This window comes from Dreissena polymorpha, chromosome 1, assembly GCF_020536995.1.
Source record: "Dreissena polymorpha isolate Duluth1 chromosome 1, UMN_Dpol_1.0, whole genome shotgun sequence".
NCBI classification, from domain to species: domain Eukaryota; kingdom Metazoa; phylum Mollusca; class Bivalvia; order Myida; family Dreissenidae; genus Dreissena; species Dreissena polymorpha.
Genome location: NC_068355.1, coordinates 55,049,109 through 55,076,597, shown reverse-complemented (window position 1 = coordinate 55,076,597; position 27,489 = coordinate 55,049,109). Strand labels below are relative to the sequence as shown.

Here is a 27,489-nt window from a genome sequence, read left to right as displayed (position 1 = left end):
AGACCACTGGATTTGACAATTCTGGCTGACCAAGAAATGTTATCAGTTAATATAAATAACACTTCCAGTTTAAAATACATTGAATACCAAATATGACATTGGCTTACAAAGAAATAAATACAACGGTTGATATTTTCAATATTGACTGTTACAATTTGATACTGTTAAAGCTTCTCAGTATACTGTGTCTTAATCCTTTACCCCTTAGATACGTACTTTAACACATTTGTAGTCCCTAAAAAAGATAAATTTATTTAAAGACCGATCTTATTAGATTAAAGTTTTAAAGGCTTTATTTCCAATAAATACATACTGTAGCAAACAGCATAAAACCTGAACAGTTACTCGCAGGCTGTTCTGGTTTTATGCTGTTTGCACATAGCCATTTTTACTTTGCTTCTGAGTGGGAAAGGGTTAAAATAAAAAATCCTAAATTATGCAGTAGAAACATACATATTTTTATTACTAGTTTTACAAGTATATATTCATATATTATATTTTTATTAATGGTCAATCAAATTAAGTTTACTGATAGATCTATGGTTTGATTTGAGTTTTTTCCATTGGCTAGAGACGTAGACATATATGTATCTGCATAAGCTTATTGCTTGTCTGTAAGTACTTTATAACTCATGGATTACTATTTTACTGAGTCAGCCTAAATATTCATACTGATAGTGTTTAAACAGAGATTTACATGTGTACATTTCAATTGAAGATGCAACAAGATTATAAGGATAAATGTATAAATTAATAAAAAATCAATAACAAAAACAAATTGTGCATTTTTTTCAGTTTTTTGTGAAAGGATTTGAAGTAATTGTATGTTTGTGAACTATAATTTATGAAAATTTGAATTAATAGATCAAACTTTGAACGGGCATCATTTTGTTGATTTTCTCAGACAAAACTGTTAATTTCCTATTCCGAATGTATTATTGTAATAGTCATTCTATTATTACAAGAAGTACAACAAGCTATTTTCCATGTCTTTTTAATTAATAGTATTTGTAATGGCATATTTTATCATTCGACTGAATTTATAAACTGTGTTCATGCAAGCATGGACACGGTTTCATTTTTTTGACTATTTAAAAATCTTATTAAACATTAAATTTTGATGAAGCATAGGTTTTATATGCAAGTGTCTATTACACTTATAAATTAAAATAGCATATTATACATTATTGAACAGATTATTCCAAGATTGATATCTTATTCTGACTTCGCACAGTGCAGTTCAACATTTGAACATTGTATTGAACTGTATAGGAAGCTATAGTTTTGAAGTACAGCAATACAAAATGCATAATGCCTATCACAAGTAGACCATATTAGGCCTAAATCATCTTGCCATAACTTTTTTAAACCATATTACATGAGTGGTGTCATATTACAATTTAAGCCTATAATTTACCTTAACAATGTGAAATGTCATGTTAATATTTTTTTTTGACCTTTAAGTGGTGAAAAAATAAAAATGCAACATAGTTACTGTAATTAAGTAAATTAAGTGACAGTTAGTTTAACTGATGTGTTTGTTTGGATGCGCATGTAGATATACCATGTTTTATGCAGAGAAAAATAGCAAGAAAAGGAGTTTCACATTGTTTTAGTAAATAAGAAACAAAGTTTTTGGACAGAATCATCAACTATTATACTTATTGATTACCTATACAAAAGGTTTTGCTGGCATATTGGATATGGTGTCCATCTACCTATAAAATGGTCCCTGTTTGATCCCTTCTGGCACTGAGTTAGAGTTCGCTAAATCACCTTTAAAGAATATGCACCAGTAAAGATAGGACCATGTAAGAGTAGCAAGGTTTGGTGTAAGGAGAACTTATACTGCCTTGCTATATGAGCTACCCGGTAGCTAAGTTAAGGTTCAAACCACATTTTGGTTGGGGATTTTTCTGGCTGGGTTACATTGGCGCCCAACAAAAAACATATAGCTATATAAGGAAAAATGCCCCGCCCCTTGGAAGCCATGTTTTGCAAGCAAACGTAACCATTTTCAAACTCATCCAAGATATCATTGAGACAAATCTTCTGACCAAATTTCATAAAGATTGAACAATAAATGTGGCCTCTAGAGTGTTAACAAAGTTTTACTAAAGCCATACATAGCCATATCAGCAAAAATGCCCCGCCCCCTGGTGACCATGTTTTTTAAGCAACCTTTTCAAACCCAACCGTCGTATCCAGAAAACACATGTTCTGACCAAATTTCAGGAAGATGGACCAAAAATGTGACTTCTAGAGTGTTCATATGTTTTCACTTTAAACATATAGATAAAACTGCCCCGCCCCCTGGCGGTCATGTTTTTTCACCGATCTGGACCATTTTCGAACCTGTCTGAGATATCAATGAAACCAATGTTTTGACCAAGTTTCATGATTATTGGGCAAAGATTGTGACTTCAAGAGTGTTCACAAGGTTTCTCTATAGCCATATAAGGAATGCAGCCCCGCCCCCTGGTGGCCATGTTTTCCAACGGACCGGAACCATTTTTGAACTCGACCAACATATCATTTAGACAAACATTTTGACAAAGTTACATGAAGATTGGGCATCAAATGTGACTTCTACAGTGTTCACAAGGTTTTTCTTTTTTTTACCTAGTGACCTAGTTTTTGACCCAGCATGACCCAGTTCGAACTCAGGCGAGGTATCAATGGGACAAATGTTCTGACCAAGTTTCATAAAGATCGGACAATAAATGTGGCGTCTTGAGTGTTCACAAGGCAAAATGTGGACGACGCACGACTCACGATTGACAAAAAGGGATTACAAAAGCTCACCATGAGCACGTTGTGCTCAGGTGAGCTAAAAAACACCATGTGTGTCAGACGTCCCACAGATGTCATGGCAATAGGAAATTCCTGGAAAAATTTCACACTTGGAGGAGGTGTATGTAGAAGGGTTCGGTATAAGGAGAACTTATACTGCCTTGCTATATGAGCTAGCTTTTATAGCGACACAGTAGTTTCTGCCTGATTTGGAACCGGGAGGTCCCGGGTTCGATTCCCATGGTGGTCGGGGATTTTTCTGGCTGGGTAACACAAGTATTGTTGATTTGGGGCTAATAATCCTGGAGCCAAAATTGACCCAGGTTTAAGGCCGAGGCCAAATAAGCATGATCCTGCTATACACTGAACAAGTATTGGTTCTACCAAAGAAACAGGATTGAGTGTTCTAGTAAGCTTCAGCCTTTCAGTGCAAGTTATCTAAAATTAATAACTACCGGTATTTGTTGAAATAAACATTCTGCACAGATTCAATTATTTATTTTACCTGTATGTAAGAATCTTTCAAACCCTGAAAGTCAGTTAACTATTTCAAAAGCACCATAACTATGAAAAAAAAATATTGCTTTGAATATTGCGTTCTTCAAAAATGATGCCGATGATAATTCGACACGATTAGGAATGATAAGATATTTCTAAATTTCATTTTCGCTAACAATTCCAATACCAATTCAATTGCTTTGAACACAGTTGAAAATAACACTCTTACACTGTGGAAACGTTCTACATACTACATTTCAACTGTTTTTTTTCCCAACTATCCCAGGGATTTAAACATTTTCTCTGACTTTTGTAAATATGCAGCCATATTGAAAATAGTTAAAAAGGGCGACCATTAGACCAGAGGCAGATTCAAGCGATCAATCGTCTGCTGATCCAGAGTGGTTAAGCAGCTACGCCCAAAAATATAGGTCATGTGATATTTGAGAAAATACTTGATGCAATAAAAGTTCAGTTTTTTACATCCATCATTTAACCAGCTACTCTCCATTAAAAGAAATGCTACCAACGGTTAAGGTCTCATTATAAAGTGTCCAACATTAAAACGAATCTGTAGTACACAACAATGCTTTTTCTACCAAATTTTCAGATGAATATTCTACCCTAAAGTCATGGTAACAGTCCTCTCGGTTACTCCTTTCTCCATAGATTCAACAAGAATAGGGCTAATCTATTTAACTGTTCAGGGGTCATTATCAAAGTGGTGTGAAACGCTGATCACTGTTAGACATGATAACATGATGGTGGCCATATCTAATTACAAGATACTGGTGTAGAATGCTGAGAATTAAGAGGGTTAAACATTGCTCACACACTAAATGAATAATTTGATTGTAGAAAAATACAGGGGTATGCAATTTAATAGGTATCAAAAAGTTAATAGTAATTAACTAAAGCACATTTTAATAAAGAGCATCGTGCTTGTATTTGAATGCTGGATTAAAATATAAAGAACAGATCAGAACTTGTACATAGTTTATTATTGAATTGAACAACATATTTATTAATATTAATTTAACTATGTTATGGAAAGTATATATATACACACTTGGGGACTTTTTTAACGCATCACTTTTCAAACTTGAATATCTAAGTTATGAGTAAAGATATTGATTCAAATTTTTACAATCATTTGACTAAATAGTCTACGCAAGCTCACGATAAAATCATTCATCCGTGACGAATGGACGCTTTAGCACATGGGGTAGGTGTGGTTCCATATTTTTGCACGTGGAAATGTTGAAACGCAATTTAATTCTAGTTTTATTTCAATTGAATTAATTTAAGTGGATTCTTACACAAGGAAAACATAAAATTAATTTACAAAACAATATAGCTTGTATGAATATTCAGGAGCGTAATCGCCCACTTTGCATTTTACAGGCTACCTTTACCACTTGCTAAAGCGTCCGATCGTCACGGATGAATGATTTTATAGTTAGCTTGCACATATTGTAGTCAAATGACCACATATGCAATTTTAAATAAAAATATTTACTCATTACTGAGATATGTAAGATTTAAAAGTGTTGCGTTAGAAAAATCACCAAGTGTAGCAAAAGGCGATATACATGTTATTCCAATTTGATTTCAATGTCATAATTCTAGGTAAGTTTTTACACATGAAAAACATAACATCAATTAAAGAAAACAATATGGCTCGTATGAATATTCAGGAGTGAAACGGCTCAATCTGCATGTTGCAAGCCGGTCAGTTATTAAAACGTGTACGTTTTTGCGTTTTACTTTTCACATTGTTATTATTTAAAGTTGTACGAGTTTGCGAAATTGACTTTTGAAGTGACGTATTTAATTTGTTAAGTTTTAGATTTTGTTGTTTTTCAATTTCAATTAAATTTTCAGGAATAATCAGATATGTGTTGAATTATTCTTGGTCCAAACACAAGCCGTTCAAATTTAAGGGAGATATATATTGATCTGATTAGGTGATGCGTTAGAAAAGTCTCCAAATGTATGCGAACAGTATATAATGATCTCAGAGCATAATTATAATTATGATATATATTATCAAATTATTCAGAAGTAAACAATTGAATATTCCTTATTTTTTCAATGTACAGCTATTAATGTTCATATAAACAAGTTGAAATAGCATAAATAGTATGGCACATAAATTTTATAGAATTCTTGTCAATTTATAATAGATATTTATAATTTTTATAGAATGATAAGCTGCTATATACATGTATATTTAGTACTGTCATGATTGTAACCCAAACTTTTCTAGCAAGGAAATTTCATGGAAAAAACATAAATTTTTACTCCAAATACTTCACCTTTGTAATTCACATAACAAATGTTCACATAATATACATACCGGGTAACTATGTTACTAATCAGTAAATTAAAAAACAAATTTTTTAACAATCAACTTTACAAGAATTATCAACATGGGTATCCAGCATGATATTTGCTAGTGGAGTGTTGAACTGGTCTTAAAATACCAAAATGTCGTCAACATGAATTTTCCAAATATAACACCTGGGTTCATTTATTATCGCCAAGCAGGTTGTTGTCATCCTGACAGGGGAGTGTGCTTTATGACCACAGAACAGTTAACACTAATTAGTTCTGCTGATAAGCTGATGGCTTAAATCTAGCCGTCCTGGGAGTAACTTGGTAGGGGTGGTAAGTGCCGATACATGAAATTATGTCAACCAATAAATGGTGTTGATTTATTTAGAAAGAAAAGCATATTGCATTGCACAACTGCAATATTAAGTATATTGTAACTTCTACAGACAAAACACTGGTTATAGAAATAGTGGACGAAAATAAACATGAAAATAAACATGAGTAATGGAATGTGCTTTGTCTTATAACAACAACAATGCGAGACTATACACAATATTTCATTTAATTAGCAATACAAAATTAACAAATCACAATAACTTAAACAGACACCCGTTTACAGTTTAGAGAAACATGTACATGTTTACTATAACAAGATCACCCCATAATGGGTGCCACGCTCGGCTGCGGGTGCAGTTTTGAATGAATGAAAGCTTGTACGAATTTGTTTTTTTAAGAGGACACCGCAACCTTGACCTAGTGACCGCAAAATAGGTGTGACGTGTAGAACTCATCAATGTGCATCTACATATGAAGTTTCAAAGTTTTAGGTGGAAGCACTTTAATTTTATAGCAAAATGTCAAGGTTTTAGCACGACGCGGACGTCGGACAACACAACGAGCTGGCTATGACAATACCTCGTTTTTTTTCCGAAAACAGCCGAGCTAAAAATACCCTTAACAGTAATGTCAAATATTGAAGATATTTACAAAAGCAATTAAAAAATGTATCTGGGAAGTCTACATAGAGTTTATACACCCTATATCTACTAATGGAAAATGTTTATTTAACGTAAATGAAAAAAATCACACATGATTGAAACATTTCATCTTAAAGTACAAACATAGTCCAATACCAATAAGCTTGTATGATAACATTTTTGGGGGCTAAGCATGCAAACAAATTATTGCAAAATTTTGTATTTTGTTTTCTATTTATCAATTTGATATATCTAAACATGACACACAATTTATACATATAAAGTCATTTTCAGTCGTTCAACAAAAGCACAAACATGTCACATGCATTCAATAAAAGTTCAATATAAACAACCACAATTTTAGGGAAATCTGGATTTAAGACAAAAGTGTATACTGAAGTTTTAAATTGGGAGAATTACGGAAATTGAACCACAGTGAATTCACTCCACTGACAGCTATGTGGACTGGTCAACGTTACACAAACTGTAACAAAACTAGTTAAATGACACAATTCTCTAATAGCAATAGATCTACGTCAATACTTATCAAGTACTTTAAATACAGGTATAATATTATTGTTGAAATATACACATTTTATAAACGTCACACATTGTGTGATCATGCAAATGTAATTTTTCAAATAATGTCATTACTGATGCATTTTGTTATTACACTTGGTGTTTATGTAACAATAAGTATCACATTTTACCTAAACGATTACTTCCTGAAACAAGCATATATTTTTTAAAGTGTTTATTCCACAAAATCCTTTTAGACATTCACCTATAGCCGAGTATATAGTGCGAAATAATTAGAAATGTATTTACTTGTTATGTCGAGTTGTAAAAGACAATTATTATCTAACAAAATAGATATCTTTTGCAAATAATAGTACTCGCTATTAGTGCCAATAGAGGCCATTGCAATTCTTGGCAATTGTTAGCATATGACATCACTCTCCATTAATTTTAACTGACTGATTTCAAATTTCAAGGTATTATTTTTTCTTTAGTTTATGTAAAAAAATACATTTTAAATAGTTGCTAAAATTCATTCGATGAAAAACATTGCATATAACAAGGTGTTTATATTGCCTTATCTATCATTTTCTCTTCAAAATATGTCATGCTGCATTATTTAAACAGTTTAATACCTATATGAGCATTTACACAAGAAATGTTGTTTTAGAACAATTGTTTACACTGAACATACAATTGTTTCGCAGTTGCTCTATGTATACATGGCAAAATATACCTATATACAGTGATCAGAAATCTTGGTTAAGTTACATGTGTACTCACTGATTTAAGAAGGTTGTCTAAATGTGCATATACAAATATATGGCATAATAAACTATTATGTCCAAAAACAAACTTTAAAACTTACCAGCATGTAAGTCTATGATATAACAACACAAACTAACAATCATAACTTTTGCCATTTTTCATAAAATACTTTCATCTTTGTTTAATTCTCATTTACATGAAAAGCTTTCCCAATAACACAAGAGTCATACTCTAATCATTTAACAAACCACAGCCATTGAAATCAACCAAGTACTGGTAGTATATACAGAATCAATAATGTAAGGTAGATTAAATGATTTTTTCCAGAATTTATTTATACATGTACTCCGATGAAATATTATGCTACTAAACAAGATTCTTGATCGAATACTGACCCGGGTGAGCCAATCGACTTACATTGTTTCACAAAGATTGATAGACAGACAATACCGATATTTCATAACTCTCAGCCTTTCTGAAGAATTTTTTAAGTAGCACATCTATATTACTGGTAAAAACAGAAAACATGAACATGTTTCATTACAGGAAAATACTTAATTTTTTTTTCAATTTTATCCAATTTATCACCATCATTTAAACAGCTTTGACAATCTTAAAATAAAATGTTATCATTATCAGGATCAAAATCTGTAGTGAAAGTTTCATAATACAGACAAAGACATTGGATAGACTTGTTATATGTGTGCTTATGATAATAATGTACATACTATATTTCACCAAAACTTTCAACATAAAATGACTGACAGTATCATAATTCCCATAAAACATATACCTGTGTTTTCCTTTGAATACAACTTGGCTGGTCACATACAAAACGTGGCTGTCCACATGACTTTCTGGCTTTCCACTTCAATTGTTGTGATATGTCATTCTGCCATTTCGATGTGAACAAGCTCATTTATTTTCCATCCGTCACAAAGTTCAAAGATAAAACCTGTCAGAGTAAGTGCTGAACATACCAGAAGGTATGTAGAGTCTAGCACATCTTAAACAGTATATATCTCTGAACTTCTTAGGTTTGACTGGGGAAAATATGGTAACCACTGTTGCAACAGGCTGTGTTTCTGATTGGCTAGTTTTCTTTCGTCCATGGGTGTCTGAAAAAAAAGGACACATTACTGAAAATGTCAGTTTTTCATTATATTTTTGATACAGATGAAAAAAATGAACAAGCACTGCCTGCCGTAGGGTGTTAAAACATATCTGATTTGAATCCAGAGAGGAAATAATGGTCCTGAGACTATTGATAAAATAATAATCGACTATACATATTAAAGGTGAAGTATAACCTCTTTATATACTATGGGATGAGATTTGATACAGATAATTTTTTGCCATTCGAAAAATAGTACCTAATTATTAATGACAATAAGCTGATGGCCCAAAACACGTGCATTGAGCAAGAGTTTTTATGAGAAAACTCATATTTCTTTTGTGAAGTAGGAAACAAGAGTTGGTCACCATGGTCACGGATGCATCCACATTTTTCTTGTGTCACAAAACTCCACTAACGTCATAGAGAGTGAACAAAGTTACACAGGAGGGTAAGTTCATATGATGGAACATATCTTTGATTTCATCACATAAGACGCAATACTTTTAGTAGACAAACAAATCCGTTAGCTGAAGCGCAAGACGTATGGACAGACTACGTTAAATCTACATTCAACCACCCATCTCTTTAATTGGTGCCATGCAAAAAGCATGCACATGACTTGAAAACTCACCCAAGGTTCTCTATGTTCATAGACTGAGGGTCGTGCAACATGGCGATGACAGAATATCGAGACGATTACTGCAGCTGATGTTTGTACCTTGTGTAAAATGCTTCCGGAGCAGACTCTACGCTTTGCAATTCGGGTTTTCTGGAAATAAAGTCAATCATGTGTCAAACGAGACAATACTAGCATGATTTGGACATTTTTTTTTCAAGACTCCCAAGTACTGCTTCAACCCGGCCACACTTGTGATTTTCTTAATAAGCCATAAACTTTCATATAAACAAGGTAAAATAAATAGGCTAAACTAAAGCCTTGTGTCCACGAAGTTCCAGTGTTGGAAAGCCTCTTAAAACTTAACATACAGTCAATGCAATCACGCCAAATATTATAAATTAGTTTAATTTTTTGTTTGTTGGTTATGACCAATTTTTTGAAGAGTTTTTATATAAAAACAAATAATAAACTTTTTCTGACAAAAGTGGTATATATATTTGATGATTCACCAAATACAACACTTTTTGAAAAAGTTGATTTACATAAGTTGGGGACAATCACTCAGAGGTGGTTATCACCTAATAGTTACTAGTGCTGCAACAATATACCGGTATATCGGTATATATCGCAATCCGCATATTGTATTGCGATACAATTTTCATCATACCGGTACGAAAATTTTACAAAAATTCATTCACATTTCGTCCAGAAAAGCCATCCGAAATAATGATAACAAGGTAAACAAAACAAAGCAGTGTAAATATTTTTTTTCGTAAAAATAGCATTCTGAAAGTTTATTATACGGAGTAGCGTTGTTACATCAGAGCATTCGTTCGATGCTTTTGAACAGATTATCGTTGAATTAATTGCGCACAGGTGTAAATGTTTCGTTCAATTCTGAATTGAGCATTATTAAATTTGTAATCCGAATTTTGGAAATACGCTTCCAAATTTTAATGCTAATGCGACAATAAAAAATTATAGCGTCAAATAAAAAGTGCTTTATCCTTTGTCTCAATAAAAAGCGCGCCGAAAATTATACAGACATGGAGAACGTCGCACGGAAAGTATGGGTGTATTTTGTGTTGTATAAAAACGGGAACATCACGTCAGGTGAATTACGCGTGTTCAGTGGAAAAAAACGCCCCGGTTGGACGTTATTTCATCACATCTTTAAATAGAAACGAATGCCAAAATGTATTTAATACTTAAGAAAATTTGCGAATGTTTGTGTTTTTTGTTATTCTTGAGCACATTTATATTAAATTAATTTATATTTATATTACCAGAATTTGCTTTAAAACTGGAATATACGGGATTATTGGGTAATTGGCAAGTTATAATTTTGGTACAAGTTAGCAATATATTGCGATATATTGCAATACGGGTTTTTGAACTGACAATATATTGCAATACTGTTTTTGGCGTATTGTTGCAGCACTAATAGTTACGATGCAGATTTATTAGCGTCTATTTCGTATTAATATTCGCTCTATACTCACAACAAAATTTCTTAGCAGGATCACAAAATTACAGCTCCCGCTAAGAAAATACGTGGCGAGTCAAGTCGAGATATAAGCGTATATTAATACAAAACAAATTCTAATCACTTTCTTACTGTTATGGCTGGAAATAAAGCGGCATTTAAAAATTAATAAAACTAGTAAAGGCTATAAAACAGCGAACCATACCAGTCTTGGCATGGACGTCGCCATCTTGACTTGCACGTGATTACCCACCCCTGATCACTTCTTCCTTGCCATTGATGCCATGTTGTTCAGTCATCTTGTTAACTGCAAATGACGGAGAATACTGCAGGAAAATGTTCAAAGATAGATTCCAGTTCTGTAATAAATCCGTTTGCAGTAAAAAACATATTGAGATTTCTTTAAAGGGAAAGAGGTTATTCTTTCTGCAGACATTGTGTTTACTGAGAAAGATAGTGACATATTTAAAGGAAAATGTTTAAGACCTGTTCTGCAGTCATTTTGTTTTAAGATATAGTGGTCATCGAGTTCTCAATATATTTTTACAAACATTATTAAAACCAATAAAATACAGTTTATGGAATAACCTAAAATAATTAAAATAATAAAAATTAAGGACATAAAATAAAAAAACTGCCTCTATTTGGATTCCAAACTGGGGTAATTTATATTTGTATTCAAGGCAGTAAAAGCATATTGCGATACTATACACTATGTACCGCGATATATTGGTATAAGTTGTAGTCATATGTTTATTCATTTAAAATTGTTGCCATTTTTTTAGTAATGCCAATGAGGTCTGTCAACTTAATCTGTGAACAAGTCCCTTTAAGATCTCACATTTTCTTACTGCCGTGAACATTTAAGCTGATGTGACCTTAAACCTGACTCCCAGGTGTGTACAGTGGTCAAGTCAAGGTGGCAGCTGATAATTTCATTGCTTGGCACCGAGTGGTTTTGGGTGATCCTTGACCTAGTTAGGAGAAGAGAAATCATAGGAAAGATAAATCAAAGCAAAGTCAAATATATCAATATATTTAGATTTTTTTTTAAACACGTGTTATTTAGATATATTTTGAAACAAAAACAATGTTTTCATCATAACGTGTTTGAGGCAAAATGTTAAGAAATACATGTTTTGATGTTTGCCATTATTACAATAGTTATCATGCATATGCATCTGTGGTGTTAATATATTGTGCTATATAATGCTCTTACATTGAAATTAACAAATATTTTCAATAACTCCATTAGGTTTTATTTAAAACAATCCATACAGAGCGGACGGTGCAATAGACTGCGGTGCGTAGTTATTTATAATATAAGTTACACAGCCTCTGAATTCCCATGTATTGATGAGATACAGAGACAGTCCATTAATAGTGTGCAAGAGAGTCGTGACTGGGCCAATGATAAGTTAGAGCTTTGTCACAAAATGTCAACTTACCCTCAACCCACACTCCATGGGGTTCACACAATTGAAGTTTCATTATAATTCCTTTGAGAAATATGGACGTGGTTTAATCAAATACAATACAATCCTTTAACATTATATGCAGACGAAGCACCACTCTGAATGACTAACCTTCAGAAAAATGACTCCATTATTATGACTCTGTAAAAATGTAGCAAAATGTATGTGTGAAAAGTATCCACTTCGATAAGCTTGTGCAATCTGCACAGGCTAATCACTGACAACACTCTGCCTAAACCAGATTTTTGCAAGAAGAAACTACCTAAATACAAAAAAAATACCATTAAAGCGGAAAGTGTCGTCCCAGATCAGCCTGAGTGGACGACACTTTAGGCACATGCGTTATCTTAGAGAAAAGCTCCATTGTAATTATTCAGTCAACAATTAAAGGAAACATTCACCAAAGGTGAGTCTCAATATAAGTTTTTTCCAAGCCTCATACATTTGAAAGAGCTCAGCAATGGCACTGTTGATTGTTGAATTGTGGGTGTTGTTGCTGCTTTTGCTACTGCTGCTGCTGATGTTGCTATTGAGACTGAAGCAGCAATATCTGCATGTCTTACTGTTGTGACCTCTATTTCTCTCTATGGCACTTCATCTTTAGCTTCGGTTGTTACACAAGAGACTGACGGACCTTTAAACATGAATGAAAAGAAAACATGCATATTTGTCTCAAATTTAACGCCACGTGTATTTCAAGTTCACTGACCAAAACACTCTATATTCCTTAAATGTTCACATTTTCTTTTCAAACAATCTCAAAGTTCCTTAGTAGAAAACAATCTAAATGGTTCTGCATTGAAAATCCTCTGAAAGTTGTTAATTGAAACAAGAGGTTCATAATGGCCCTAAAGCGCTTACCTGAGTTAAACGTTAAACTTTGGTAGAAGACTCGACCTGGTGCAAGATCGGAATTCAATTTTGAAGTTTTCTTAGATACTGTCAAGATGAACATTCTGAAAAAGTTTCATCAAGATTGAGACATGTATGTGACTTCTACTGCGGAAACAAGGATTTCAAAAGATTAACTAGTTTTGGATGCATGTCACATAAATTAAAACTCAGCCTAAAATGAAAAGATAAACATTTCGAAAAAGTGTCATTAAATCAACTTATAAATGTGGCCTTTAGAGTAGCAAGAAGATTTTTCTACCATAATAACTAGTGACCTAGTTTTTGGTCGCACAATCCCTCATACAAACTTGCCATTGTCAAGATATGCATTCTCTCAAAGTTTAATCAAGATTGAGTCATACATGTGGCCTCTATATTGGCATCAAGGATTTCTGAAGATTTGACCTGGTGACATAGGTACATAGTTTTTGGATGCATGTGACCTCCATACAAAATCAGCCTATATATTGTCCAGATAAACATTCTTACCATCTAATGCAAAGGCAAAAATACAAGTGACCCCTTCATATAAATGGCAGTTTTATTACGATAATTACCTTTTATATGGAACTTGATTTTGTAAAGAGATAAAAAGTCAGTTTGCTTGGTGCCTATAGATAATTTGTATGTTGTTGCTCTTGATGGTCAATTTTAATTTAAGGGTTTAGCGTGAAACTGTTGTATCTTCTTCACATTTCTATATAAAATGCAATAGTTTCACACTTATTGAAATAAGATATACTGGTAAATTAAGTGACGTGCAGAAAACTGAGTTTGCATTTGGGTTTAACCAATTTGTTACAGCTTGATTACATCAAAGTATTAAAGTTATAAGGGCCACATTCTGTGAATATTAGGCTTAATGCACGAGCAGTCTGCACAGGATATTTAGGGACACAACTTTCGGCCAAGACAGGATTTTCATGTAGAAGAGACATCCTTAAACAAAAAATTCCCCAAAAGTGGAAAGTGTCGTCCATTATAAGCCTGTGCAGACTGCACAGGCTAATCTGGGGCGAGACTTAAACCAGCACGTGCATTAAAACCAGTTTTCCCAGAACTAGTCTTATTATGAATGGGCCTCATGGATGGTGGTCACAGCTGTTCCACAGTGATCCCTTTTCCAATGGCAAGGGACTTACCTCAGTTGTTTTATATATATTTATTTGGGGCTGTTATTCGGCCCCTTTTAAAATGTAACAAAATATAGATTTTTCCAAAATGAATAAAATTAACAATTGAAGGATTCCAAAACAAATATATATTTTTTTGCAATATTAAGTTCATTTTCCTAATCAGCTCTACAAGTTGAAACATAGCAAATGTAATATTGAACACACTTTTATCCCCAATATTAAAGCAATTGTTAGTAAAAACAACCACAACACCAATTTCTCCATTTTACTTAAAACAACACAGTTTTTCAGAATCCAAAGGGCCCCAGCCCCAATCCAAAAGTGGTGAAACAAGCAAATTCGTTGAATTTATATCCCCCACCAATATCAAAATTGTGACAGAGGGATGGACTGACAGACAACGCCAATTCTATATCCCTCCACCTTTTAGTGCGGGAAGAGGGGGGGGGGGGAGAGTAATTAATGTAAATGTACAAGAAACTAAGAATGGTTGGTGAACATGGGCCCAACATGTGTGTATTATAAGTATTTGGGAAAAATCAAAAACTTACAACATAACATTTTAGGCATATATTTTATTAATGAAATGCATTTATGTACAAACAAGTTTCATTAAAATGCACAAAAGAAGTTCCACAATATGCTTCTGGACACAAAAGTTTTCTGGATGGACGGACAACGCCAAAACAATATCCTCCTCCAGATAAAATTATGACAGAAGGAAGGACAGACAAGTCAGCGACAATATGCTCTCGCTTGTTGGAGCACAAAATCTCTAACCTGTAATTTCTAAGTACAAAGATGTATACATAATTCTGGAAAAAATGCTGGTCAGTTAAGGGTTTTAGCATAGGACCTTACATGAAGCATTTGTGTAACCTTGACCCTTGCATATAGTATATTGTGAGACGTTGACCTTAACCTTAGACATAAGCCTTAACCCTAGACATGAATCTTACATACGACACACAGCAAGGAAGAAGATGGAAAAGAATTATATAAGGTCAAAACAGAATCCACTGAACATAGTAAAATTATGGCTAAGCAGTAAATATTTCTACAAATGTGTGACCTTTGATGTGTGACCTTGACTTGGGTCACAAACGCATAGATCTTGCACTGCCTGATATTTGAGGACAATTACATCAGGCCATTTTGTGAATCAATTTAGTATGGCAGAATCCTTACCAAATAAGGCATATTTAATCAAAATGTGTGATTTTGATCTTTGTGTGTGACTTTGACCACGCGCCTAGCAACCTGGATCTTATATTTGACACTCAGCTAGATACTGGAGAACAATTGGACAGTTATTACAGAATCCCTTGATGCATAGTAAAGAAATGACTAAATAATGTGTGACCTTGACCTTAGTCCCTAGCATTATAAGTGTTGAATGTGAAGCACCTCCAGATGATTGGCAACAACTATGGCAAGTTTCATGGCTCTGGCTCATGTGTTAAATAAAGATGCAGCCCTAAGCTTATATTATAAAGCATTTTTTTCAAGATACAAAGGGTCATAACTCCATTATTAACAAATAGTGTACAATGCCCATTTGGGGTGCATCATCCTCTTATCCATATACATACTCATACCAAATTTCAATGAAATCACTTCCAAGATATAGCTCCAGACACAAAAGTGCCAGATGGACTGAAGGACGGACGGAAAGACGGATGGACAGACAACGCCAATACAATATCCCTCCGCCTATGGCGGGGGATAACAAACTATTACTGGGACTTACCTGTTGAGATGTATTGCCTGTGTTGCAGTTGGGTAACATTTTTCTCTGGGACTGAACTTGTAAGGATAACGTCCCTGTGAACAGATAGAAAGATCTTAACAAATCCCAGAAATATATTCAATGCATTCGGAAATGGCATCAGTTACATGGACCAAATATGAAACCAAGGGGTGTTGTGGTTTAACCAAATGTTTTTTCGAAGGTTTTACCTATATCAGTCAATGACCACAAGGGCCAGGTGCATTAATCAAACAAACTCTGTAGATGACCTCTAGATTATGCTCCATACCAAATATGGAACACTTGGGCTTTGAAGTTGCAGACAAAGATTTGTTGTCCCTAAATATGTTTATGTAAAACTGGGAAATCCTAGGGCTAAGCCAGTTGATCCCAGAGACATAATTTGGTAATATTTTGAGAGGACTCACTTTACACTGTTGCACACCAAACATTAAACCTCTTGGCTATGGGTTTCAAAAACGAAGAAAACAAGATGTGTTTGTGAAATACAATGTCCCCCTATATGACGTTTGACCTTGAAGGATGACCTTGACCTTGAAGGATGACCTTGACCTTGACCTTTCACCACGGAAAATGTGCAGCTCCATGAGATACACATGCATGCCAAATATCAAGTTGCTATCTTAAATATTGCAAAAGTATTCATAAAATAAGCGATTTGGGCCACATATATTTGACCTCTGACCTTGAAGGATGACCTTGACCTTTCACCACTCAAAATGTGCAGCTCCATGAGATACACATGCATGCCAAATATCAAGTTGCTATCTTCAATATTGCAAAAGTATTCATAAAATGAGCGATTTTGGCCACATATATTTGACCTCTGACCTTGAAAAATGACCTTGACCTTGAACTTTCACAACTCAAAATGTGCAGCTTTATGAGATACACATGCATGTCAAATATGAAGTTGCTATCTTCAATATAGCAAAAGTTATTGCAAAATGTTAAAGTTGGCGCAAACAGACCAACAGACAGACCAACAGACAGGGCAAAAACAATATGTCCCCCACTACTATAGTGGGGGACATAAAAATGAACACCCAAGAAACATTCCTGTGAGGTTTCATTTAATTCTTTCATGTGCTTCAGGAGAAAATGTCCCTTGACAAAAAGTTGACAAACAGAAATACATTGCAAAAGGATGGACAGCAGATACCATGGTATCCAAAATGCATCCACAGTTTCAGGCCTCTAGTAGCAAAAAAAACTGTCAAAAAACATCACTTCAATTATGTCGAAGATATCAAATCAAAATATGGAGGTTCCCAAGTTCACATGCTTTTTTAAATAACTGCAAAGTTTCAATCCCTCTTGCACAATACTTTTTTTAGCTAGGGCGGCCACACAAGTGAAAGAGATGGACAAAAGGATGGAAGGACAGACAAAATCACAGATGAGGGCAAATCTTTATACCCCCCCCCCCCTTACCTCATATAGTGGGGACATTAATATCCATACTCTACCAAAAATTATTTGGATGACTGTGAAACTGTTTGCATAACAACCTACCTTGTAGATGAGGTAGTCTTGGTCCCTGAGCAGGGAAGTTTGGAGTTCCATGGATAGACTGGCTGTACCCTGGGGGTAGGAGCTTTACCCAAAATTCCTGACCCAAGAGCTTGACACCTTTACCAAGCCATTGTCCTTGGATGTCCAGAAGGCCTGTTGTTGTTCAGCTGTGTAAAGATGTGTGATTGTATGGGGTCCTGTAGGAACCAGAAAATCTAGAAAATCCCGGAATTTTATCAGTTTTTAATAGACCTCTACACAAACAAGAGCTGTCAGAGGACAGCACGCTCGGCTATTCGAGTGCTTGACAGTATAACGTAATCCATCAGGGGGAAATTGTTCATATTCAATAAGGTCAAGGTAATATAGTCATATTCTAAGTGGAAGAGGACCATAATTGAAACATATTCAGGGGACAAAAATTCCACTCGTCCGCTCGTATTGACGAGTGAAATCTTGAAAGGACCAGTGAATTTCCCTAAAGCTCTCGTCCTACAGGACGAGTGAAAAAAAGCTGATGTTAAAAATGACCAGTAAGACTATTTTTCATTTAATAAAATCATTTTCTAAAAGCATATCTATTCCGAAAGTAGAATGCGAATGAAACGGAAATTGTAATTGTAAATTTTATACAGCAGGTGCGTGTTGTTATGCGAGAATTGTGTCCCGAGTAAATATTGGCTTTTTGGTGTAAGCTTTGAGTGTACATGTTGACAGGGAACCATGCGACTGCAGTCTGCAGTCACTGTTAGTATTGACTTTTAAAGAATTATTTAAGCGCGAAGTACGGTTTAAAACCAGATTTAAACCAGTCTGAATTTCGTTTGAAAAATGTCTGCCATACGAGCGTTCTTAAAAGGGGGCGGGGGCGATGTTTAAACGTCCGAAACGGAAAGCACGCGAGCATTAGAAAAAAATTTATTTTGTGTTCCTCATAAATAAAGTAACTTATTTCACTGCTTAGCAGTGATATACTTTAGGAAATTGTATAAGTCATATCAGCCCTTTGCAATCTTTATTTCACACATATTTGATGGACGAGTGCGTGTGTTTGCAGGACGAGTGAAAATTTTAATGCACTCATCCTGCAGGATGAGTGCAGTTTATGAATATTTTTGTCCCCTGATATTGATCCCTTATGTTTTAAAGAAATTGTACTTTATAGACGATTCTGAGTTCAGGTATATTTTCTACAATCTCTTTAACATTTGTAAAGACATAAAACAAACTAATAAGATTTTATTTTAAGTTTGATAGCAATAGCTTGGGTGGGATGGTTGGACAATCCTTCCAAAATAAAGTAAATAAATATTTGTGGATTTTTTTACTATGTTTCAAAGAAACAAAATCTTTTTGGGTGTAGGGGGGGGGTTGGGTGGGGGTAGAGAGAGGGGGTATAATGTGGGTGTGTGGTCATTTATTAGATGATCTTTCAAAAATAAAAAAAAAGGAAAAAAATATTATTTTTTTTATTTATTTTTTTTTTTTTTGGGGGGGGGGGGGGATTCTGGGGTGGGGCGTGGGGGATGGTTTTGGTGGAGTCATTGTGTTATGTCAGGTAAGTGTTGTTATGTCAAAGTATGAATCAAATCTGATCCTTAATAAAGAAGTTATGGCAATTTAATTAAAATTTATTAATTTGACCTTGAGAGTCAAGGTCATTCAAAGGTCAATGTCAAATTCAACTTGCCAGGTACAGTACCCTCATTATAATTAGAAAGTATTTGAAGTTTGAAAGCAATAGCCTTGATACTTAAGAAGTAAAGTGGATCTAAACACAAAATTTAACAAAATAATCCAAGTTACGAAGACAAAAAAGCGCCATAATTCCATTAAAATGCCAACCAGAGTTATGCAACTTGCCCTGTACAGTCCCCTTATGACAGTTTTCCAAGTCTGAAAGCAATAGCTATGATACTTAAGGAGTAAAATGGACCAAAACACAAAACTTAACCAAATGTTAAATTATCTAAGTATAAAAGGGGCCATAATTCTGTCAAAATGCCATTAAGAGTTACATAACTTTGCCTGCACAGTCCCCTTACGATAGTTAGTGAGTGTTGCAAGTATGTAAACAATAGCTTTGATACTTTAGGAATAAAGTGAACCTAAACACAAAACTTCACCAAAGTTTCAATTTTCTACATATAAAAAGGGAACATAGTTCTTACAAAATGCTTGATATAGTTGTCTGCTCTTGATTATAGATTGTGGTCATGTTGGTCAAGATGTATGAAAAATATAAAAGCAATATTACAATGAACATAGAAAATATTTGATGTGGTACGCAAACTTTAACATAGATTTATCAATAGTATGCATATTCTAAGTGGAAAAAGAGCCATAATTCTTACAAAATGCCTGTTACAGTTGTCTGCTCCTGTTTATAGATTGGGGTCATGTTGGTAAAGAAGTATACTCAATATGAAAGCAATATGTTAAGGGACATAACAAATATTTGAGGTGGTACGCAAACTTTAACATAAATTTATCAATAATATGCATATTCTAAGTGAAAAAAGGACCATAATTCTTACAAAATGCTTGATAAAGTTGTCCGCTCTTATTTATAGGTTGGGTTCATGTTGCTTAAGAAGTATGCAAAATATAAAAGCAGAATCATTGAGAGAATGGACATGAACATTATTTCATGACCATTCAATTAACAAGTTATATGGCTGACCATATCCCAAAGCAAAATATGTTTTTTTTTAATTCTTTGAAGAAAACAATATCTTCTAATCTGTATAAAAATACTATAAGCTAAAAGGTGTAATTGCTTTCTAGTCAAACAAGAATTTGTTATCATTGTGACAAAACTATCACCCAATGGTGCAAGTCATAATATGTCGCATGATGTTATAGATTGTCTAAGTGTTGTAATTTTCAGTGAAATATGATACAAAATTAAGATGCACAACCTCATATGAGAATGAAAATACCTGAAAGTTTGAATGCTGAACGTTGAATTTGTAAGTGAACACCCACAGGCCACAGACATTTACAAAGACCGACAGACATCCATCCAAGGTGATTCCTATATACCCCAATCATCACGGGGGTATAATGAATAAATATCTTCAGGGCATATTCTTACTCCAGCGGCATATTTGTATACTTAAAACTTGGACAGGTGGTTAATTTTAATTTATAGATATCCTTATTTAAAAATAAATGCAGATAATTATTTCATAGAATGTTGACTGCATTTCAATGATTGTTAAAAAAAAATTAACCAGCATTTAATAGGCATTTTCTTTAATTTATGCAAGGGGAATTTTGTAAATATACATGTGAAAAACAAAACAAAAACCTTTTGGTTTTGAGGCTGAATTTTGGCACAAAAATGTATGAAAATATGCCCTGACCCTTTATGATTAAAACTGATATCAAATCAACTCTTATATGTATTTATTTACTCAGTTTGACCAATTTACAATTTAAAAACACAAAATTCCTGATCAGTAATAGGAACTTTTCTACAGAAAGGTCAGCAAAAAGCTGATGTAACGTGAACTAAATGTGCAACTCTAAACTCATTAAAAACTGGGCTAAATGCATTTATAGCGTAAAGAGTTGTTCCAGATTTGCCTGTACAAACTAATCAGCCACGACACTTTCAGCTTTTATGGAATTCTTTCTTTTAAGGTATATTCGGAAAGTGTGGTCACAAATTAGCTTGGGCAGACTTAACACGCTTTTGTGGGTAAAACACTTGAGGCACATGCATTAAGCCCTGTTTTCACAGAGCGCAGCTGAAATACTTCCTGTTTTTGTTGCTGCTGCTGCCATAGCCAGAGATTGTGTGAGTCTTGACGCCAAAGTCACCACCCTGAACCGGGAATGTAGGACAACGCTGCTCCTCAGGCATCAGGTTCATATTATTGGAGAGCGATATATGGAGGTCAGTCACTTTAAGAGGCGAGTCACTCAGCGCCTGCTCTATCTGTGGATCAGATTGTTTCACCTCGAGTGACTCGTCGGGATGAAAGTTGAACTCACCAAGGCTCAACTGTTTGAAGTGTTGATTTAGCGCCTTGTGAGAAAATGTTAAAAGGTGGCGTGCTGAATTTCCTGAGCGAGTTGTAGTATAAGTGGATTGGGATTGCCTAAACATTCATGATGTTTGTCTTGTTTGCTTATAATGTTTTCTGCAAAGGAAATGGAAAGTAAACTAAAAATAGTGTTTTTAGTGACAAACGAATATGCCTTGACAATGTATGTTGAAACACCTTACTTAACACTTTTTAATGCAACACATTGAGTCTATATTTTATATTTAGGATTGCATAATGATTTATTTTTCGCCAGTTAGCACTCACAATAGCATTGTTATAATGAATAACGCGCAGCAACGTGTTAAATCGAAATTTTGGGGTTTTAAACAGTGAGGAATACATGGTAAAGTACATTTTGTAGCAAGTTGCCATATTTATCTGTACATTAAAAAACAGGAATAACTTAAGCACTTTTAGACGTGACACTATATCACTTTAAATATGATGCAATACAACATTTTGCTAACGAATACTTAAAAATTTAGAATCAGTGCTAAAAATATAAATGTTCAACTTATAGAGCTGAATAAGGAAATGAACTCAATGTCACAACCCATTCAAAACAGTATTTGTTTTGGCAATCATTTAATTGGGAATTAAGCCAGTAATTATAAAAAAATATGGAATAGACTTTTTGAGATTAGGAATGCTTTGACGTAATAAATAACACTGTAAGGTCTCACCTGAAGCTCAAGATGCAGAGATGACATTCTAGCCTCGCTGATATTGCTAAGAGCCCAGTTTGAGTTCTACCTAACATCGGGTTGAGAATCAAAGAGCATATTGGACCACACAACAAAACTGCTGTCATTTTTCAACGCCTTCTCAAGCGCCGACTCAATGCCAGGCTGTTTAGGATTGGAGTGGGAAGTTACAAACCCTGATGGGTTCACCTTTAGCACCTTGTTTCAGCTTTTGGTCGAACTTCCCGCCAGAGGCATGGCCATGGAAGCTCTGAGTGTTCACAACAAAGTCGGTGGTGCCTTTTTTTGTTAGCAACTGCGTCAAAAGTGCGTTCTCTTTGGACAGTTTGGACACCTGTGAGGACAAACCGGGACTGTCCGTAAAGTCACGACTGTCCAGGAGTATCCCAGTGGTAAGCATACGCTTCTGACTAAAACTCTACAAATATTCCTTGATTTTCTCTTGTTACTTTCCGTTGTACTGTTTGTCCCAAAAAGAATGGAACGAGTTATCCAACTTTGTATTTATCATGATATTAGTTGTGAAGTCCAACATTGAGAACTGACCGTACATGTTGCCATAACTGCTGCAATAAGGCCTTGTGTCTGTAACGGTTGTCCCATCTCCGGCACTCGGGTCTAACAAACCAATCAGGCTCAAGTGCGGATCACTCGACACGAAAATTGTGGTTGTTGAGAACCATGTGTCTCTTTGTGCTCAAAATTTTCTATAGGAGGAATTTGTTCAACGATGCTGACCCTTTGAAGCTGGATGTCAAATGGGAGAAGCTAGGGGTCAGGGGAGTGGTCGTGATTGACTTGAGGCTTCTGCAGGCCCGGCTGGTGCGGTTGCCGTACCAACTCTATATCAAAACCGGGGCTCTCCTGAAAACATGGGAAATATGAACTAATAAAAAAGGTTTATATTACAATCTATAACAAACTATGTCTCTTGATAAAGTTTTTCAGAGGCAAAACTTCATTCTCATGAATGTTGAACTTGGCATTTCACTGGTTCCTTGTCCAAAATAACATGACAATGGATTCAATCAAACCATATCGTACTCAAACATCATTTAAATTGTTGGTCAATACTTTATTAATCTGTCAATTCATAAATAATATTTTTAACTTTTTTTGTTAGTGTCCGCTACAATGCAATCCCCGGACATGGAAAGGCCGCGTCCCCCCACATCACTGGACTGTAATACAGCCAGCCTTTCACCAGACAGTTGTCTTCTTTGCTGAGCAGTAGCTGTAACGTTGAGCGAACCAATATTGGATATGCAAACTGCACAGGCTAATCTGGGACACTTTACACACATGCATTAAGTCCTGTTTTCCCATGCAACCTTACATTGTTGCCATTGCATGCATGAAAACTAACTCTAAAGCTTTTCTTACACTGTTCTGGGAATGAGGCCGGGGTCCTTCTTATTGAGAACAAATGCATTCCATGGAATCATATTTATAAGCTTCATTAAATATCTCACAACTTTATAAAAACTCAAGGCCTTATGAGGATGACAGAAATTCTCGGGGTGTTGTGTAACTGAGGTTCCTGTATGATAAGTTGGAAAGCATCGAGCTGAAGAAGAGTTTGAGTTATTGATCCTCAAGTAAAACAAGTCCTGCTGTAAACATGATATACACAATAAAAGACGCCATTTTATGTTTTGTTAAATCATATCATTCTTGTCAATTTCATCTTTAACATTCTTAATACACAGGTTACACTGTAAACCATTATTATTTGAGGGACATTATTTTTGTTGATTTTAAGGGTTGACTGATCCACAAATTTATCACACACAGAAAAATAACTGACACAAATTCATCATTTATTTTTCTGAACTGAGAAATCCACAAAATAAACTAATGTGTCCGTAAAAGTCTTTTTTGACCACGAAATTTCGGATGAATATATATATATGAGTTTACACTTTACAAACAAGTAAAGAGGATATTTTATCTTAAGTAAATTCATACTTTTCTTTTCCACCTCATCTTTTTTGCATTCTTAATACATAGGGAATACATAAGCAGGTCTTTTCCTGGAGTATTTATGGGTATGTGAAACGGACCCATACGCAAAGCGTTTTTCTTTCTTTAACAAGGGCTGTTTGTAAAACATGCATGCCCCAAATATGGGCTGTCAGTTGTAGTGGCAGCAATGGTGTTAATACGTTTTTTGTCACTGTGACCTTGACCTTTGACCTAGTGACCTGAAAATCAATAGGGATCATCTGCGAGTCATGATCAATGTATCTATGAAGTTTCATGATCCTAGGAGTAAGCAGTCTTGAGTTATCATCCCTAAACCATTTTTTCTGTGTCCGAGTCACCGTGACCTTGACCTTTAACCTAGTGACCTGAAAGTCAATAGGGGTCATCTGTGAGTCATGATCAATGTACCTATGAAGTTTCATGATCCTAGGCATAAGCATTCTTGAGTTATCATCCGGAAACCATTTTACTGTTTCGGGTCACCGTGACCTTGACCTTTGACCTAGTGACCTAAAAATAAATAGGGGTCATCTGCCAGTCATGATCAATATACCTATGAAGTTTCATGATCCTAGGCCTAATTATTCTTGAGTTAACATCAGGAAACCATTTTACTGTTTCGAGTCACTGTGACCTTGACCTTTCACCTATTGACCTGAAAATTTAAAGGAGTCATCTGCCAGTCATGATCAATGTACCTATGAAGTTTCATAATCTTAGGCATAAGCATGCTTGAGTGATCATCTGGAAACCATTTTACTATTTCGAGTCACTGTGACCTTGACCTTTGACCTGAAAATCAATAGGGGTCATCTGCCAGTCATGATAATTGTTCCTATGAAGTTTCATGATCTTAGGCGTAAGCATTCTTGAGTTATCATCCGGAAATCATTTTACTATTTCGAGTCACTGTGACCTTGACCTTTGACCTAGTGATCTGAAAATCAATAGGGGTTATCTGCCAGTCGTGATCAATGTACCTATGAAGTTTCATGATCCTAGGCCTTAGCGTTCTTTAGTTATCATCAGGACACTATCTGGTGGACGGACATAAGGACCGACAGGCCGACATGTGCAAAACAATATACCCCCTCTTCTTCAAAAGGGGGGCATAATAAGTGCCTTATGATTAATATGTCTCAATTATATTTCAATAAGATCTAAAAAAAAGTATATTACTAGCATAATATGATTTTATTCTTTTAATTTTAAGTATTAGAAATAGTTATATTAAATTTGTTTTTCTGAAATCAATGTACTTTTCGCACGAAAAAAATAAAAATCCCAAAATTGCATTTTTTCCCAAATTGGCCATGAAAAGGCCTGATAATTAAAACGTCTTTGTTACCTTAAGTGTATTCAGGTCATCCTTGTCCACCACATCCTCAGCATCCTTGTCCTGACTCAGCAGCGACTGTAGCAGCAAAATAGCTTGATGTTTTTCTTGTATGTATATTTAGGACTCACACAAATTTATATAAATGTAATGAAAATCAATAACAGATGTTCAACAGCATAAAATATGGCAAATTAATAAATCTCACATCAAGTGTTACCTTTCTGTTAACATTGCGTAAAATATCAATATATGCTCCTCCAAAGATTACTTTAACAATATTTTATTTAAAAAATATTCATCCATATACATTTCTTACATGGCATGGTGTTTATAGAAATGAAAGTCTAAAAATAGCCTCAGTTGCTATGTACATGAGCATCTATGTACAAATATGAAATTTTCAGTTAAAATGCTTTGTTTTTTCATGGACAGTTTACAAGAACTAAATGTTAGGACCAAAATGACACAAATGTTAAGACACCATAACATACTATGCATTAGATCTAATGTTCAAACAAAAACCCTCACATTGTGTAATTAGATAACAATATGTTCACATAAATCATTTGTATCTTTAACTACACACTTAATGTTGTATTGTAACATCACACACTACTATGTTCGTATGCTAAACAACACATTGTAATTAAAATACTAATCACTAATTACAACAACTAATACATACATGTACACACTATTCCACTCTGAACACCAGGATGTTGTCCTTCCCATACACTCCCACAATGATGGATGATGTTGTGCTGCTGTAGCAGACTGACCCTGGGCACCACACTCCATCCTCCCATGTAGCCAGCGTAGTCAGCTTACTCTGCCCCTCCCAGCCCACCTGTAGTACAGTGTGGGACCCCCATCCACAGACCAGCACCTGGCCTGCAGGGGTCACATGTAGACCAGATGGGCCACGTAGATCTGGGTCTGTGAATGTAGCCAGGAGTGTGCCATCCCTGGCCAGGGTGAGAAGCTTGTTCTGCCAGGAGTAGTTGCTGGATATGTACAGCCTGTCTCCTGTGGGACTCACAGCACACTTGTTTACTGCAAAACAGAGTAACATCAAGATATTGAATTACTGTAAATATTAAATAATCTTATTAAACGTACTGCAGTGATATTGTATTACGCATATGTTGCTATAAAGAGGCCTTTACACATCTTAAATATATGCATACATTTCAATGATTCAATAGTTAAGCGTGACAATAAACTTCAGTAGCAGAGCTATTGTGTTAACGTTTGACATGTTGAAATGCGACTGGTGAGTTAGATAAGAATTGAAGCAATACAATTACACAGATGGAAACAATTGCACAGTTCAATCAACAGTTTATACCATGTTACTATGTGCAGCATGAATAGATTTCCCACACATGTATACATGTGATAACTATTTACTGAAATAAGTGAAATTGACCAAAGCAGTTATAATTCATGTGCCGTGTTACAACATTATTTGTGTTTTTCAAGTGTTTATAACAAAAA

General features: G+C 34.8%; 1 protein-coding gene and 1 long non-coding RNA gene across 2 annotated transcripts in view; both read right to left on the bottom strand.

Annotated features, from left to right (window-relative positions):
• LOC127875190 (uncharacterized) overlaps nt 1-27,489 on the bottom strand; it is a 195,774-nt gene that overhangs the window by 143,356 nt on the left and 24,929 nt on the right. The window lies entirely within an intron of this gene.
• LOC127881559 (uncharacterized) lies at nt 9,641-26,781 on the bottom strand. The gene is made up of 12 exons (XR_008050136.1): nt 26,678-26,781; nt 26,002-26,067; nt 23,779-23,901; nt 22,647-23,531; nt 20,077-22,056; nt 17,906-18,102; nt 16,370-16,443; nt 13,451-13,545; nt 13,032-13,223; nt 11,956-12,088; nt 11,320-11,421; nt 9,641-9,778 (listed from the first exon to the last, which is right to left on the bottom strand). It is a non-coding gene; the product is annotated as an uncharacterized LOC127881559 (long non-coding RNA).